This window comes from Pleurodeles waltl, chromosome 2_2, assembly GCF_031143425.1.
Source record: "Pleurodeles waltl isolate 20211129_DDA chromosome 2_2, aPleWal1.hap1.20221129, whole genome shotgun sequence".
Lineage (NCBI taxonomy): Eukaryota > Metazoa > Chordata > Amphibia > Caudata > Salamandridae > Pleurodeles > Pleurodeles waltl.
In genome coordinates this window covers 706740936-706755737 of record NC_090439.1, presented here as the reverse complement: position 1 = coordinate 706755737, position 14802 = coordinate 706740936, and the positions used below count along the sequence as shown (strand labels likewise).

The following is a 14802-nucleotide window of genomic DNA, read 5'->3' as shown; positions in this document are numbered from 1 at the left end:
CATGGACATTTGTTAGTGTTTTCCTTAAGATTCGCCACTTTCCCCCACAAAAGTCTGTGTTTGCTGGTGTTACCTTTGGAATCTCTGACCCCATTCTGGCGCCAGTAATGCAGATATTCATCGAAGGAATTAGATACAATAGTACAAATCACAGACAATCAGAGTTAGCTGGTCAGGATCCGTATGTTCCAGTGCCATCACCACAGCCTTTAGCTCTGCTAGTTCTGCAGTGCAATCCCCCAGGGTTTGCGTAAAGGGTATTTACTACCCTCCAAATACCTGCTTACGACTGCGCAAGCTGCAAAAAGAACAGTTAATGGACAGAACGTAGACTCAAATCAAACATTCACCCCCAGTCACAGATCCAGGTTTAATCCATCAGTTTTTTTGCTCACCATGCCATTCCAGTTTGGACCCAGCCATATGCAAATAATTCTTGACGTCTTGTTATTCAACAGAGCCCTCTTCCTGAGTGGCATGACAAATCACAACTGCTGCCACTTTTTTCTTTTTAAATTGGTGTTTTTGTGTGGGAAGTTTCTCTTCTTTTTGTAACAGAAACTTCTGTAGAGCATTGTGATTCCTGTCTCGGTTTCACGTACATAGTTCACCGCTCTGACTGCCCACCTCCCTGCTTTTTTCCGGTGAGTCGTAAAAGGAACGAGATTTGCGTGTATCAGTATATTGATATCTGTCAGGCGTTTTTATATTATCTCTATTTCTAAGATTATATCTACTTTGAGGGGTCTTCAAATGCAGAGATTTTCCCCTTTCTTTTTTAGGTGTTTGTTTTTTATCCCAGCATTTTTAGAACCCTCAGGTGCTTGTTTGGTAAATCTTTATTAGGTTTACCCTGAAACTGTGGTTTTATCGGTCTGGCCCCCAGACTGTCTCGACCAATACTAGAATAGGTCCCCACAATAATCTTTGGCAGCTCACGTTCTTGATCCTGTACAGGAACGTCCCGGAGCCGCATTAGCACTGCTAGTGCTACTGCCTCCCCTTTAAGGTTACTTAATATAATGGAAGATACAATGGCAAAATAGCCCATAAGTTTCATCATCAAGTCCAGGGCCAGGGCAGCCCCGTATTCATCTTGAATTTGTTTTAACTTTTCCGGAAGATTGACAAGTGTGAGTGTACCATGTGAAGTAGCTTAGTGCGTGGAAAATACCATGCTCCAAATATTGCAATTATCTACTGTGGGAACCATCCCAATTGGCAAGCACATACTTAATATTCTAATCTTATCCTGAGGGCCTGTATGGGTAAATACTGCTTCCAGTGCTTATTTCTTTTTTGAGCTCACCAAAACGGAATCTCCTCCTGTTTGGCAGGTACCTTACCCATGATCGAATGTACAGTTGCAGGATGGGCGCCTGGTGTTGCTGCATGTGGTTGCACTGGGGCAGCACATGCTGGGTTTGTATTTAATGTTTGTATTACAAACTGTACTAATAGTCTGTATATTGCCGTAAGCTCAATACAAGCGGTGAACCTCAGCTACCGCCAAGATTGCTGCTTCCAGATGCATGTGTATATGTGGCCATTAAAGGCCTGGTAGGACCATCATTACTATGAGGACCTAGCCGAACATGTAGGATTGTATGTGGTAGGGAACCATCAGGCCAATTATTATGGTCTTGATAAGATAGAGGTATTTCTATATATGCATAAGCTCTATATTGTGCAGCTGTATAGTGGTGAAATGTATTTGTGTTCCCATCAACTGCTGGAAATGTGACCCAAGAATAGAAATTTTCTGTTCTGTATGCTGCATGAGATTCAACAACAAATGTAACTGGAGTCCCCTGGGCCATCAGGCAATGTGCCAAGAAATTGACTGCAATTGCTACCCATTGCAGGTTCGCCATGGTAAATGGTAAACTTTTATTCAGAGATAAGCACACCATATGGGGATTATCCTTTTGGGAATCAAGCTTGAACAATCTATGGCATTAGTTAGGTACTCCCTACTTAGCTGAGGAGGAAAAATCCTCAATACCACGGACGTCTGTATATAGTACTGAGGTGTCTTTTGCATATAGTGAGACAGATACTCAGGAGGTCCCGAAAATTAGTGCCCGACCAAACATTGGCAGCGCGTTGTCCCGTAGGTTCTCATTATGAGACTACTGGATTTGGGCGGCAGAATCACCTGTACTGCGGGGGACTGATTCTGATCCCGCACCAAGTGACACCTGCCGGCCTAATATGGGTTTGTTCCGGCTAAGTAGCAGTGCCTCATCTCGACCCAAGAGAAGGGATGATTGGGGCAACCGGGCGCATGACATACATGACTCCTCAGGGGAATCGTGGTCACTCCGATCTCATCCATTTCTCTCAGTTACATTAGTCTCACATATGCTAGGATAATCGGAGGGAGAGTAAAGTTAAATAAGGTTTATTGAAGTAACTGCATCTTAGATAATAAAGCATGTATTGCAATAACTAGGACAATGAAGCGCAATAAGATAAAAACGGAGACAAGGAGAGTAAAATGCAAAAATAACGCTACCATACTGTCACAAAGGTTTGTATGGATAGTTCCCATCTAGCTATATTAGAGCACAGCATGTTAAGCTCTAATTCTGCCTTTCAGGTTCCCCATGGGAAGACATCATCCCTGAGCAAGAGGTCTGTAGTCTACATAAGCAGCTCTAGCGAGACGACCAGCAATCAGCACTCAGTCGTGGTCATCTGGTTGGAATCTCCCTCTAATGTACATGGGTCAAAGTAGTGTTTTTATAATAAAACATCTGATGTTCTAAGAAAGGACCCCGACGTTAGAATATGTATGTTTCTGTGAACATTGGAGACAAAGCGTACCACTTTTGACTGCAAACTATCTTACTGCAGGCTTGAGAAAAGCACATAATGAAAGAAATGTCTTGTTTAAGTACGCAGTGCTGACCTAGCAAAGAACAGCTATATAGAGAAAATAAAACAAGACCGCAAATGTGCCTAATGTTAAAATAATATAACAAAGCTAAATAGGATGTATCTAGGTTAGAGTGCACAGCGGCAGGCCTAGTTTGCTAAAATAGCGTGTATAAAACTACAGCTCAAATGACTGTACAACACAAACTGATAAATAAAAAATATAAAGAAATCTAGCGGTACACTAGTGTCCATAGTGAGACGCTCACAGAATTGCCCGTTTGGGGGGAGGGCCGGGGGGAATTATCTCTGATATACACTATTGCATCACTCTCTGGCCTGCCAGTCCCTCCTGTAAGATGCAGTAGAGTGGAAACAGGGTGACATTCTGCACAGGGGAATATAGAATCTTGAAACCAAGTTTAACCTGCAGTTGGAACCAAGCCAGTTGTGTACATGCTGCTGAGTCAATTTTGTAATGTGATTGAGGTGGGGCTTGGCCAATAAGGGCTGCAAGTGGGGTAGGGTATGTCTGGTCATGTTCAGGTGCATAATGTGGCACACAGGGGTGGGGGCATACAGTGAGGGGCATACAATAAGGTTAGAGTTTCCCAGAAAAGTCTGTTATAATCCCCTGCCCAAACAAGTCGCAGCATAAGGGTACACATGGTACGGAAAAAGTTGCGAGGGGGAGGAATAGTAGGTATGTTTAGGAAAAGATAAAATAGCCACAGAAATATGACAGTTGACCTTATGGCAGTGTGTCCCATTAATCAGAGGGGCAATTAAATCCAACCGCCGATCCATTCCAACACTGGGTTGGATAGCTACTCTAAAATTCTCAGTTAAAACATCTGATTTGCTAGCACTGATTCGAATCCTCGAGTATTTGAGAGAATCAGTCACCCATTCCAGTGGCAACAAAAGCGGGTGAATTTTAGTGGCAGAGGTGAGGGGAAAGATGTAAGATTTAATGCAATTGATAGCTATACCAGCTACCTCCCAGAACAAGGAGTATTCCTGTATAACGTGATCAAAGTTCTCTTCCTGGTTATTCAAATGGAGGGTGATATCATCCTCATATAGTGATATCACTATATTGCGTTGTGAGAAAGCCAGACCCCTGCACCCATGCATATGGCTGAAGCCAGTGGTTAAGCTGCCAAGACGTAAAGAAAAGGCGACAGAGGAGATCCCTAACAAGTACTTCTGCTGTTTCGAATGGGATCCAACAACAGACACCTCACTTGGATCAGAGTCAGGGCAGCTGTGTATAGTAATCAGACCAATTGCAAAAAAGGATCAGAATACTGATCCTACGGAGAACTGCAAACAGAAAGGGCCACTTGGGAGAGACAAGCTTCAGTAGTGTCAAGAAAAACAGCCAACGCTTTCTCCACTGGTTTCAATTGGTGCAACCGGAGGTTGTGGGAAGTGGAGCGGTTCAGGATAAAGCCAGCCTGATCTGGCAAAACTAACTTAGGAAGCAGCAGGATCAATTGATGAGCCAGAACTTTGGTAAATATTTTGGCATCAGTGTTGATGAGGGAGAGAAAATGGTAGGATTCCGAGGGCTTGTCAGGCTTTAAAAGTGTGCAGAGTATGGTTTCACACAAGGAAGGCCACAGAGTGCTGGTTTGCAATACCTCATATACCTGCAACAGAAACGGAGCAAGTAGACTGAATACACCCACTAAAACTAAGAGGGGGGAAGGCTGTCACTCCCTGGGGTCTTATAAATTGGTAATCCACTAATCACTGCAGTTATCTCTTCCAGGGTCAGCTTCTCTGCTAGGAGGCACCTCAGGGTTCTTCCGGCCATCCCAGAGTAAGTCAATTGAAATAAGCAGTATAGTCTGCTGGGGCATATGAATATCCAGGGGGTATACAAATGAGAGTAGTAGTCCACAATTTCTGCCAGTATATCCTCAGCATCAAATATTAGAGTACCATCATCACGAGCCAATTGAGTGAGGTCAACGCAGCAGATGGGTTAGAGTCTGGCCCGGCCTGTCAGATTGCCTGTACGCACTTGCCCTAAAATATTGGTACAGATGCTAGCTTTCACACTCTGCCAAGTTGTGATATTCATTTGAGAGAGTGGAGCTCTAACACTAGTCACAAATGGCATGCCATCTTAATCTCACACGCTGGTTGTCTATGTCCTTGTTCTATTAAATCCATCAAGCACTTTGACATTTGCTGGATCATCAATTGTTTAGACATACACATGCCCCTAATGTGCACCTTAAAGATTTTCCAAACTATGCCGACCAAGTCCACCCAGCCTTCATTTGTAGCAAAAGTCAATAGTGTCACAGTATATCAGAGTGAAAGACTGGCTCCATCAGCACCTGAGGGTAGGGCTTTGAGGAAAAAGCTGTGTGTTTGGAGTTAGGGAAAACAAGGGTAAGTAACACAGGAGAATGGTCGGAGAGAGTCTGTGGTAGGTGTTCTACACGTGTGGCCCAACTGCAAATATCTGGGGTTCCCAACCAATGGGCACGTTTTGCCCAGGACATGTGTACTCTTACTCCCAGCATGGTGAGCCCTCCAGAAGTTACGCCATGCTATTGCAGCGGTTCAGTGGGTGGGGGAAGCCAGGTTAGATCTATCTGCGTCACGATTTAATGCAAGAGTAAAATTGTCCCCAGCCTCCTCTCAAGGTACACTGCAGGTGACAGATTAAGACAGTGCTGTTTGGTCCATAGGTATTAATAAAAGTAAGATGTTTCCCCTATATCAGTAATTGCAGTATTTAAAAAAACTTCCCCTGGGGGTTGGTCATTTCTGTCAGTAGCCAGACCAGCAGTTTTTTCTTAATCAATAAAACCACCCCTCTAGCATATGCTGAATAAGTAGCAAATAGTCTGTAATGCATAGAGCAAAATTGATATCATATGGTGGTATTTTGTGCAGTGTAACTCTATGGCGACATGAGTTGAAGCAGTAGGGAGACAAGTGATCAATAGGATCCAGTCCATTGCAGTGAAACAAGAAGCAGACTAAAACTCAATGATCCCTTAAACACTAGGAGAGCAGCACCTTATACAATGAACAGGAAAGAAGGCAGAACACATCCCTCCTTTCACACTACACCCACACTGGTTACCACCCACATCAGTGTAACCCCTGTCAACAGAAACAATACCACTGATAAAATAACAGTTGTAAATGAAAACTTGTTGAAAAGACAAGCAGGTGAAATGTGCTGTGCACCATGGGGTGAACTCAATATAACCACCCCACCCACATAACATAAGCATGATATTATTTTTATTGTTTAAGAACGGTGCTCAGTATGCGAAGACCATTCATTTACTAGAATCCATCAGTGCAATGCAGGTGCCCGTCCGCTGACCTAGTCATGGCAGTGCACAGGGTAGGCCTGTCTGGGACATAGGAAAACAGTATAGAAGTGGAAACACAAATTCAGGAGGCCAGGAAATATCACCCTCCCAGCTAAGAGGACAGGAATATGGTACCTAAGGCATTCAAGCATCAGGGCCCATACTATCTGAAAGGTCAGTATCACTGCCGGCAGTGGAAGACTTCATATTGTGACGATTGTGAGGACACACCCCAAGGGCTCTCTTGATGGTTCGTAGGGCCTTTGAAGGAGATATAAAAAACAGCCACCTTACCATTCAGTTTGCAGCAGAGGCGAGCAGGAAAGTACATGGCATAAGATTCATTATGCTCACACAAAAATGCTTACGCCTCCTGGAAAGCATGCTGAGCCTCCTGCACCCGCAAAGTAAAATCTGGAAAAATTGCTTAGATCGCTGGTACAGAAGGATCCCCTGTGCCTGAGCCAAACGCAGTGCGGTGTCTAAATCAGGATAATTCAAAATCCTGGTGATGACTGCATGTGTGGGGGCACCCAGCACAGGACAAGGGGCCAGGGCGCAATTAGCCCCCTCCATCAGGAAGCATTTGGAAAAAGAATCTGCGTCCGAGAAGTCGCACAGTCATTTCTCAGTGAAGAGCTCCATCTTCAGTGTTGGCAGACTCCTGATTGCCCACCAGACCTCTTCTTTGAAAGAACTCGTGCTGTTGAGTGAAGATGTCCACATGGACACAGAGGTGGCACAGACAGAGGGATTTGACACAAAGGAAAAGGTCATTGAGACAGCCTGCGGTATCAACAAAAATAGAGGCAGAACACTGAAAAACCCTATAGGGTAGCTGTGAAAAAACAAGGGGTAGCTGACAAAAAACTTTGTACTCCAAATCCCACGACTGCCTTGGCACTGAAAGAAACAGTGATTTAGGAAAGTTGTAACAAGAATCCCAACACTAGTGAAGGGTGTCCCTTGGAAAAGCTCAACATTGAAGGACAATCTGTAGTGAAAGAGGACAAAGGAGACAGCTGTCACCATACCCCCAGCTCTGAAGAAGGGGCTGTTGCCGAAGAGAGGGAGTTCAAATTAGAACAGAAGAGACACCTCAAAGCCAAAATGGGGACAATCTTTCAGGAAAAGAGGGAATTCGATGCATCCCTTTGGATCCCATCCGGGGAACTGAACCAGGAAGAGGGTAGAAGGGGTCAGGCTCCAGCCTCCCACCACACTGGAGTCACAAGAAGAAGAGCAGGAGATGTTCTTTGAAGAGGACCCAAAGGCCCATGGAATTTTTGGGAATGCCAGCAGAGAGCCGATTCCCTGCAAGGCTGTAACCCAGAGGTTAGTGAAGAAGTAGAAGTAGTCATCCGAAGACACCCTTTACATACAAGGGCAATGTCGCACTGGACTCTATCATTGTGACCACTCAAGATAGTGTGTCGATGTACTGACATCCACCCGGCCCACCCACAGAGAAGGAGAACAAAAGAATGGAGATGGTAGGTCAAAAAGTGGAAAGCGGAGCAGCAACCCAGTGGAGGATTGCTAACTCCAGAGCCCTCCTCATTTGCTACAGCCACCAACAATGGGAAGAAGTGGGGGAGGTTTAGACCTGATAACCTTAGGGTGGACTTTCCACAACTTTTTGTCTACCTCCCTCCATTTTTCTGATCTCAGATTTTCCTGGTTTTGGGACTCTGCACAATCCTCTGCTGCTAACCAGTGCTAAAGTGCTTGTGCTCTCTCCCCTAAACATGGTAACATTGACTCATACCTAATTGGCATATTTAATGTACCTATAAGCCCCTAGTAAAGTGCACTAGGTGTGCCTAGGGTCTGTAAATTAGATGTTACTAGTGGGCCTGCAGCACTGATTGTGTCACCCACATAAGTAGCCCCTTAACTATGTCTCAGTTCTGCCATTGCTAGGCCTGTGTGTGCAGTTTCACTGCCACTTTGACTTGGAATGTAAAACTACTTGCCAAGCCTTAAATTCCATATGTCACCCCTAAGGTAGGCCCTAGGTAACCTATAGGGCAGGGTGCTATGTAAGTAAAAGGCAGGACATGCACTAATCAGTTTTACATGTCCTAGAAATGAAAAAAATCCCAAAGCTGTTTTTCACTACTGTGAAGCCTGCTCCTCTCATAGGCCAGCTTTAGACATTACCATTTATGCTTTTAAGTAGTAATTTCTGATCTAAGAGGAATAGACTTGTCATATTTGATATGGTTGGAATGGTAGTGAGAAATCCTACTTACTGGTGAAGTTTGATACAACATTACTATTAAAGAAATGCCACTATTAGAAAGTAGGCTTGTCTTTGCACTTACTGCCATCTGTGCCTTACAGCCATTCTCCAGTACACTTCTAGTCTGTGCTGGTTGGCAGCTCCCCTTGTGCATTCCATCGAGACAACCATAAACACAAGACACTCTGCTGTATCTGCATTCATCTGTATACCGATGGGCCTTCCTGGGCGTGAAGGGTGGAGGGTCTCTTACTTACACTTCAAAGGCCAGTGGCCTGCCCTCACGCAAAGGACTAATAACTTCCCCCAACACACACAGGGCCCCTTGCAAACGGCTGGGTTGAAAGGGGGGGACCTGTGCACTTCAAAACCACTCTTTGAAATTTTTCCCACTTCAAAGGCACTTTTGGGTGCATATATACTGGGTCTCTGACCCCACCAAATCTGACCCTTCAGACCTACAACTGGACACTGGAGAGGGACTGCTTGGCTGCCCAAAGGACTCATCTAGACTGCTTTGCTGGAAGGACTGCTGGACTGCTTGTTGCTCTGCTGCCTGCTGGCCCCTGACTCTGCCTTCCCCCACAAGTGCTCTTCAAGTGCTTGGACTGAGCTTGCCTCCTGTTTTGAAGTTTCAGGGCCTTCAGAGACTTCACCATCACATTCTCGGCAGCCCCTCAGCGTCGTTATTTTTGATGCATCACACGTACTGTGTTAAAAGGATGCAACCACTGATTCTTAAGAACTGGGACTCATTTAAACCTTTTAAAAGTGATATCTTGACTTTTGCATATTGGATTTTTGTCATTTTGGTCTCATTTTATTCAGATAAATATATATTTTCCTAAAACGGTGTGGAGTGCTTTTTGTGGTGTTTTCACTGTTACTGTATGAGTTATTGCACAAATACTTTACACAATTTCTTCTAAGCTCAGCCTGCCTGCTCTGTGCTAGGCTACCGCAGGGTGAGCACAGGATAATTTAGGTTGTGTTGTGACTGACCCTGACTAGGATTGTGGCCCCTGATTGGACAGGGTGCATACCTCTGAAAACTAGAGACTCAGTTTCTAACAGGGAGCTAGTGAAATACCTTGAAAGATGGCCAGCCTTGCTGACGAAGGAGGGGATGACCATTACCAACACATGCCTGCAGTCGGCACTAGACGCTGCAGATATGGTGAGCAGGCTGATGGTCACAGGGACAACCCTGATGATGCATGCCTGGCTGTGGCTTCAACAGCAAGGTGCAGGCGATAGTCATTAACACCCCCTTCACTGGAAAACAGCTGTTTGGCTTGGCAGTTGTCACGCTACAGCAGCTAAAAAACAAAATTACAATAGCATGGGGATGCTGCAGTTTTGAGGACACCAACAAAGAGGGAAGCCCCCATGAGGAAGACCAAAACTGGAAGGGGAAGATTCCAGGGTGCCCTGTCAGTTGCCCTGCCAACACTGAGGTAAGCAATAGGCACAACCCAGCAGTTGTAGTTCCAAGCAACCCAGCAATTGTCCTGCTCTCACCTGGTTAAGGGTGCAGAGACAATGCTAGACCTCTAATCCCGCCTTGGGCAGCGAATGAAACCAGTAACAACAACTTTTTCACTCATGCCGTCGAGGGGAAAGGGTGTTGGGATAAAACAAGAACAGATAGGCTTGCATCACTGGGTCTGCTCTGCTGCCTTTCAACACTGCACAGGAGGGTCTGCATGCCCTGGATCTTTTATTGGTGCGGTGCACTAGAAACAAGAACAGTTGTTTACCTACAGTTCTCCGCATATAGTGATTTAACAGTTATTTGCAATAATACCATGTACAGGCTTCATCACAAGCAATGCTTGAGAGCAGGTAGAATTCAAAAAAGTAAGCTGAAGTTTCTGCCACTCCTGAGAAGGTCTTAAATATACAATGTTTGGTTCAAATTCAAGTGACTAGATTGTGCACTCAGCCTTTCAATGTTCTCGATACAAACTTGTTGAAACATACGGACATGGGAGACTGGAAAGTTCCAAAGGAAACCTGGGAGATAGGATTTGTGTAAATAACAGATGTGACCTTTGCTGATGACGGGGGCAAATGATAATTGGAATCAATTAGCCAGGCAGGCGGAACTAAGAGCAAAAATGGTTAGTCAGTGGGTAGTGGCGGATGGAGCTAGTTAACCAGGAAACGTGTGATTATCTACAAGAGTGCTAACCAAGGAAACAACGGTAGAGGAGGTTCAAGAGGGTTTAGAGCTGTGGGAGGGGGACCATGTGTTGCAGGAGCTGAGGTGCGTCAGGGGAAAGAGAACATTACCCCTGTGCACAAAACCCATAGAACAGAGGGCATAAAAGGGTATTTCGAATAAAGAGAAGGGATCAGAGGATTTTATGGTCCAGTGTACACCCTCCAGTCAACCTTATAATATAATATAATACACTGTTCCAAAACTAGCGGGAGGAAAAGAGAAGGAGTCCTAAAAATCAGGAGCAAAAGTCCTCACACACCACATTCGGTGTCATGCTTCATCATCGGACAGCTCCTCGTCAGGCCGGCGCTGCAATGCCTGACGGGCACCCCCGAAGGGGGGCTCTTTGCCGGAGATCTTTTTGTTAACGATGATGCCGCGGAACCAAGTATGGGTTAGAGAAAGAGGAAGGAAAAAACAAGAAGAAAGAGTAAAATTGGCTCAAGACCCTCACTAAATAATTTATTACTTGCTGTTGGGAAATGGTCAAGATTAAAAAAGTAACAAGGGAGTGAAACAAGAGATAATGCTCAGACACTCACACAAAAATCAGGATAGAGGAAGACGGTGATTATCCGAAATCCCTCAATATATGGTCAATATGCGGTCGACATGTTTTGCGTCTCCTATGGTCCAACAGGATCCCCTGACGCTTCTTCAGGACCTACTTAATCATTGGACTTCTCCAATTGAAAACAAAGGCAAAAAAATTATCAGCTCCTGCGATCTAGCGCTCACAGTCAAGACGTCATCAGTCACTTACTAGAGGTAAACCGGACTGGCTTTCCTTTCCTATCAGTCACCCATATATAAGAGAGAGGGGGCAGCCCTCTAGAGGGGTAAGTTACTCAAACAAGTGACTCCTCATACTAAGTACCCCACCACAAAACACCAGTGGTGGGGTGGGGGCAGACATGGAAGACTTCCTCCAGAGGTAGAGGAGAATGATGGCAGACAAATGTTTTCTCTACATTATCCAGCATATCTGTTGCATAGAACTTATAAAGACACATCCAGGAGTCCGGCCAAAGCAAAGATCACACATGAAGGAAGAGAAAAATGTGATGCCTGCAGTACGAGTTACGAGAACTCTTACAAACATTGGCATTAGAAAAAGTGCCACCCACTGTGATGAATCAGGGAAACTAATCAGTGCAGTTCCTAGTCCTAGAACCAGATTATTTATTGAGTCCAATTCTGGACGTTTGTTTCCTAAAGAAATTCATAAAGTCACTGTTGGACTGTTTTCTGAAATTCATTTTTGTTGGCTCTAGGACTCTGTGTACTTTGCCACTGCTAACCCGTGCTAAGGTGCTTATGGAGAGACCATGTAATGTAACGGGCACTTGTAAAGCACACTGTTACTCCTAGGAGTGTCCTCGCGCTATACATCACAGTGAGTACTATCAGAGTGGACCTGCATTTGCTTACTCATGACTAAATAGCCAAGTTTTCAATTTCTTCCGGAACTGAGTGGTGGCAGAAATGTTCTGTAATTCCAAAGGGAGTTTATTCCATGCTGATGGAGGTAAAAATGAAAAGGGCCCGCCTCCTGACCTTTACTGCAGAATCCTAGGTACTTTAGCTGGAAGCAGGTCAGCAGAGCAAAGGCATCTAGTTACTACATGAAAGCAAACCCTTGCTTTAGGATATCCAGCCAGACTGATGAAGTGCCTTGTGTACAAGCAGCAAGGTCTTAAAAAGGATCTTCTTCCTTATGTGAAGCCAGTGAAGTTCCCTAAGATATGTGGAGACGTGTTCTCAAGGATAGAACAAGGAGAGTCCGGGCTGCTGTGTTGTGGACCACCTGCAATTTGCTAATCAGGTAGTCTGGAAGGCCCAGGTACAGAGAATTACCGTAATCTAGTTTAGGTGTTATTACCCGTTTCCTCGCTGAAAAAGAGAAAGTGCAGATATGTTCTTTACACACTTAGCAGACCAAAACAAGTTCCTACCACAGCATTAACCTGAGGTAAAAAAAAAAAAAAAAAGCTCACCATCAAACTTGATGCCTAAATTCTTAACCAGACAAGCCTGGCATAGTGGAGAAGAGGCATCCACCGGCCAAAAGGATTGCCAGTGTTGTTGTGCCCTTCCACCAAAGAAGAGTATGTTCATCTTACTTTATTGCGCTTGAGCTGATGGTTTGTCAGCCATTGAAAGAGGGCTGTTAGACAAGCTCTAATTTTGTCTCCAGGAAACCGTTCGTCCCTGCCCCATTGAGAATAGTAACTGAGTGACATCAGCATAGGAAATAATTTTTCATCCCAGGGCACTCTAGGAATGAAGCTCGCCAGTCCCACGCAAGCCCTCTAATTTCAATACCTTGAAGACAGGACAGTAGAGTAGAGTAGGGTTTTGTGTCGAAGGCCGATGATAGATCAAGCATAATCAGCACAGCCCTGCCCCCAACATCTCCAGTCTACCACTTCCGCTAGCTCCATCTCCATGTTGAAACTGGGACATAAACCAAATTGGCTAGGATGCAGAAGGTTGTTACACTCCAAGAACTTGGAGAGCTGGTAATTGACATGCTTCTCCAAGACGTTTGAGAGGGCTGGACAAAGAGAGGTCTGTCTGTAATTACATGGTTCATCAGAGTCCGACTTGTTTTTTTTTTTTTTTTTCAGAGGAGGAACATTTCTTTGCCTGCTTCCAGGCACCTGGAACTATAGCTGATGACAATAAGGCGGTCAGAAGATCATTGGCCAGAGGATTTATAACATCTGCCCCTACCTTGCTGCAAGCAAGTCTTCCAGAGAGATTGAGTTAAACCTGACAAGGGTCTTAAAAGGATACAGTGGTGAGCTAAGGTGTGATAAGCGTGCCATAGTCTTTCAGCTGTTTGGAAGGTAGTAAGCTGGCTTGGATATTTGGTATCTGGATTTGAAAGTAATGAGCCAGTTCACGCCAATCTGCAGTGGGCAGCTGCCACCCTACACTAGCCTCTGAAGACATAAAGGACTTCACTATTTTGAAGATTTCCTTTGCTTTATTACCGGCATTAGCAATCCTATCTTCGAAATAGGCTTTTTATTGCCAATTTGATCTCTTTATAGTACTTTTCTAAGGCTTCGTTATACTTGACTTTGGCAGTCAAATTGTAAGACTGTGTCCGTTGTCTTTTCAGGTTCTTATAATTGACTTAAGTCCTAGTATATGGTACTGCATGCACGCAGGGTGTGTAAAGTGAATGCTACTAGTGGACCTGCAGCACTCATTGTGCCGCCCACTACAGTAGTACTTTAAAACATGTCTTGGGCCTGCCATGGCAGCCTGTAGAGCAGTTTTAAACTGCCACCTCTACCTGACAAAATAAACGCTTAGCCAGGTCTAAACCTTCCTTTTCAAACACATAATTCCTTCCTAAGGTAGGTCCTAGACAGTCTGTAGGGCAGGGTGCATAGTATTTAAGAAGTAGGACATGTGTTTAAGTTTTACATGTCCTGGTAGTGAAAAATTCCTCAATTCGTATTTCACTACTGTAAGGCCGACCTCTTCCATAGGATAACATTAGGTTATCCTATTACATTTAATTAAAGTAATAATATTGATTGGTAGACAGTAGAAACGCCATGTTTAGACTCCAATGAATTGTAAGTTAATCTCTTTTTAATGGTAAAGTCTGATTTTAAATTCCAATTTTGAAAATGCCACTAACAATTAGGGGTTAGGTCTAGACAGAATGGGCCTTGCTGTCAGTATAGTTGGGAGTGGAGCTTGTTCCCTTTCCCATTTATATTTCAAAGGGCTTGCCTCCAGCACACACAAAGGAGGAACCAGACACTAGTATTCTGTCACTCCAGACTTCTTGGAGTATTGGCAGGGGAATGGAAGTTTTTCCAGAACCAAATGTAGAGGAAGCCTAGATAACTCCCCCCACTTCAAAGGATGAAACCAGTTATAAATATAGGACAGCCTGAGTCACTCTTGGGTAAACTCCTAGACCTGCGGACATTACAGATGAAAGACTGTTTTATTCCCCAGAGGGTTACCCTTCTGTTTGAGGCTTGCCTTGTTCCCTGGAGGACTGCCCTGCTGCTTAAAGCTTGTCTTGTTTTCTAGAGGATTGTCCTACTGCTTGAGGCTTGTCGTTTTCC

General features: G+C 44.5%; 1 protein-coding gene across 2 annotated transcripts in view; it reads left to right on the top strand.

The window, feature by feature from the left end:
- The window catches only part of PDE7A (phosphodiesterase 7A), a 652296-nt gene that overhangs the window by 554736 nt on the left and 82758 nt on the right, over positions 1–14802 (top strand). The gene's annotated exons all lie outside the window — the stretch shown is intronic.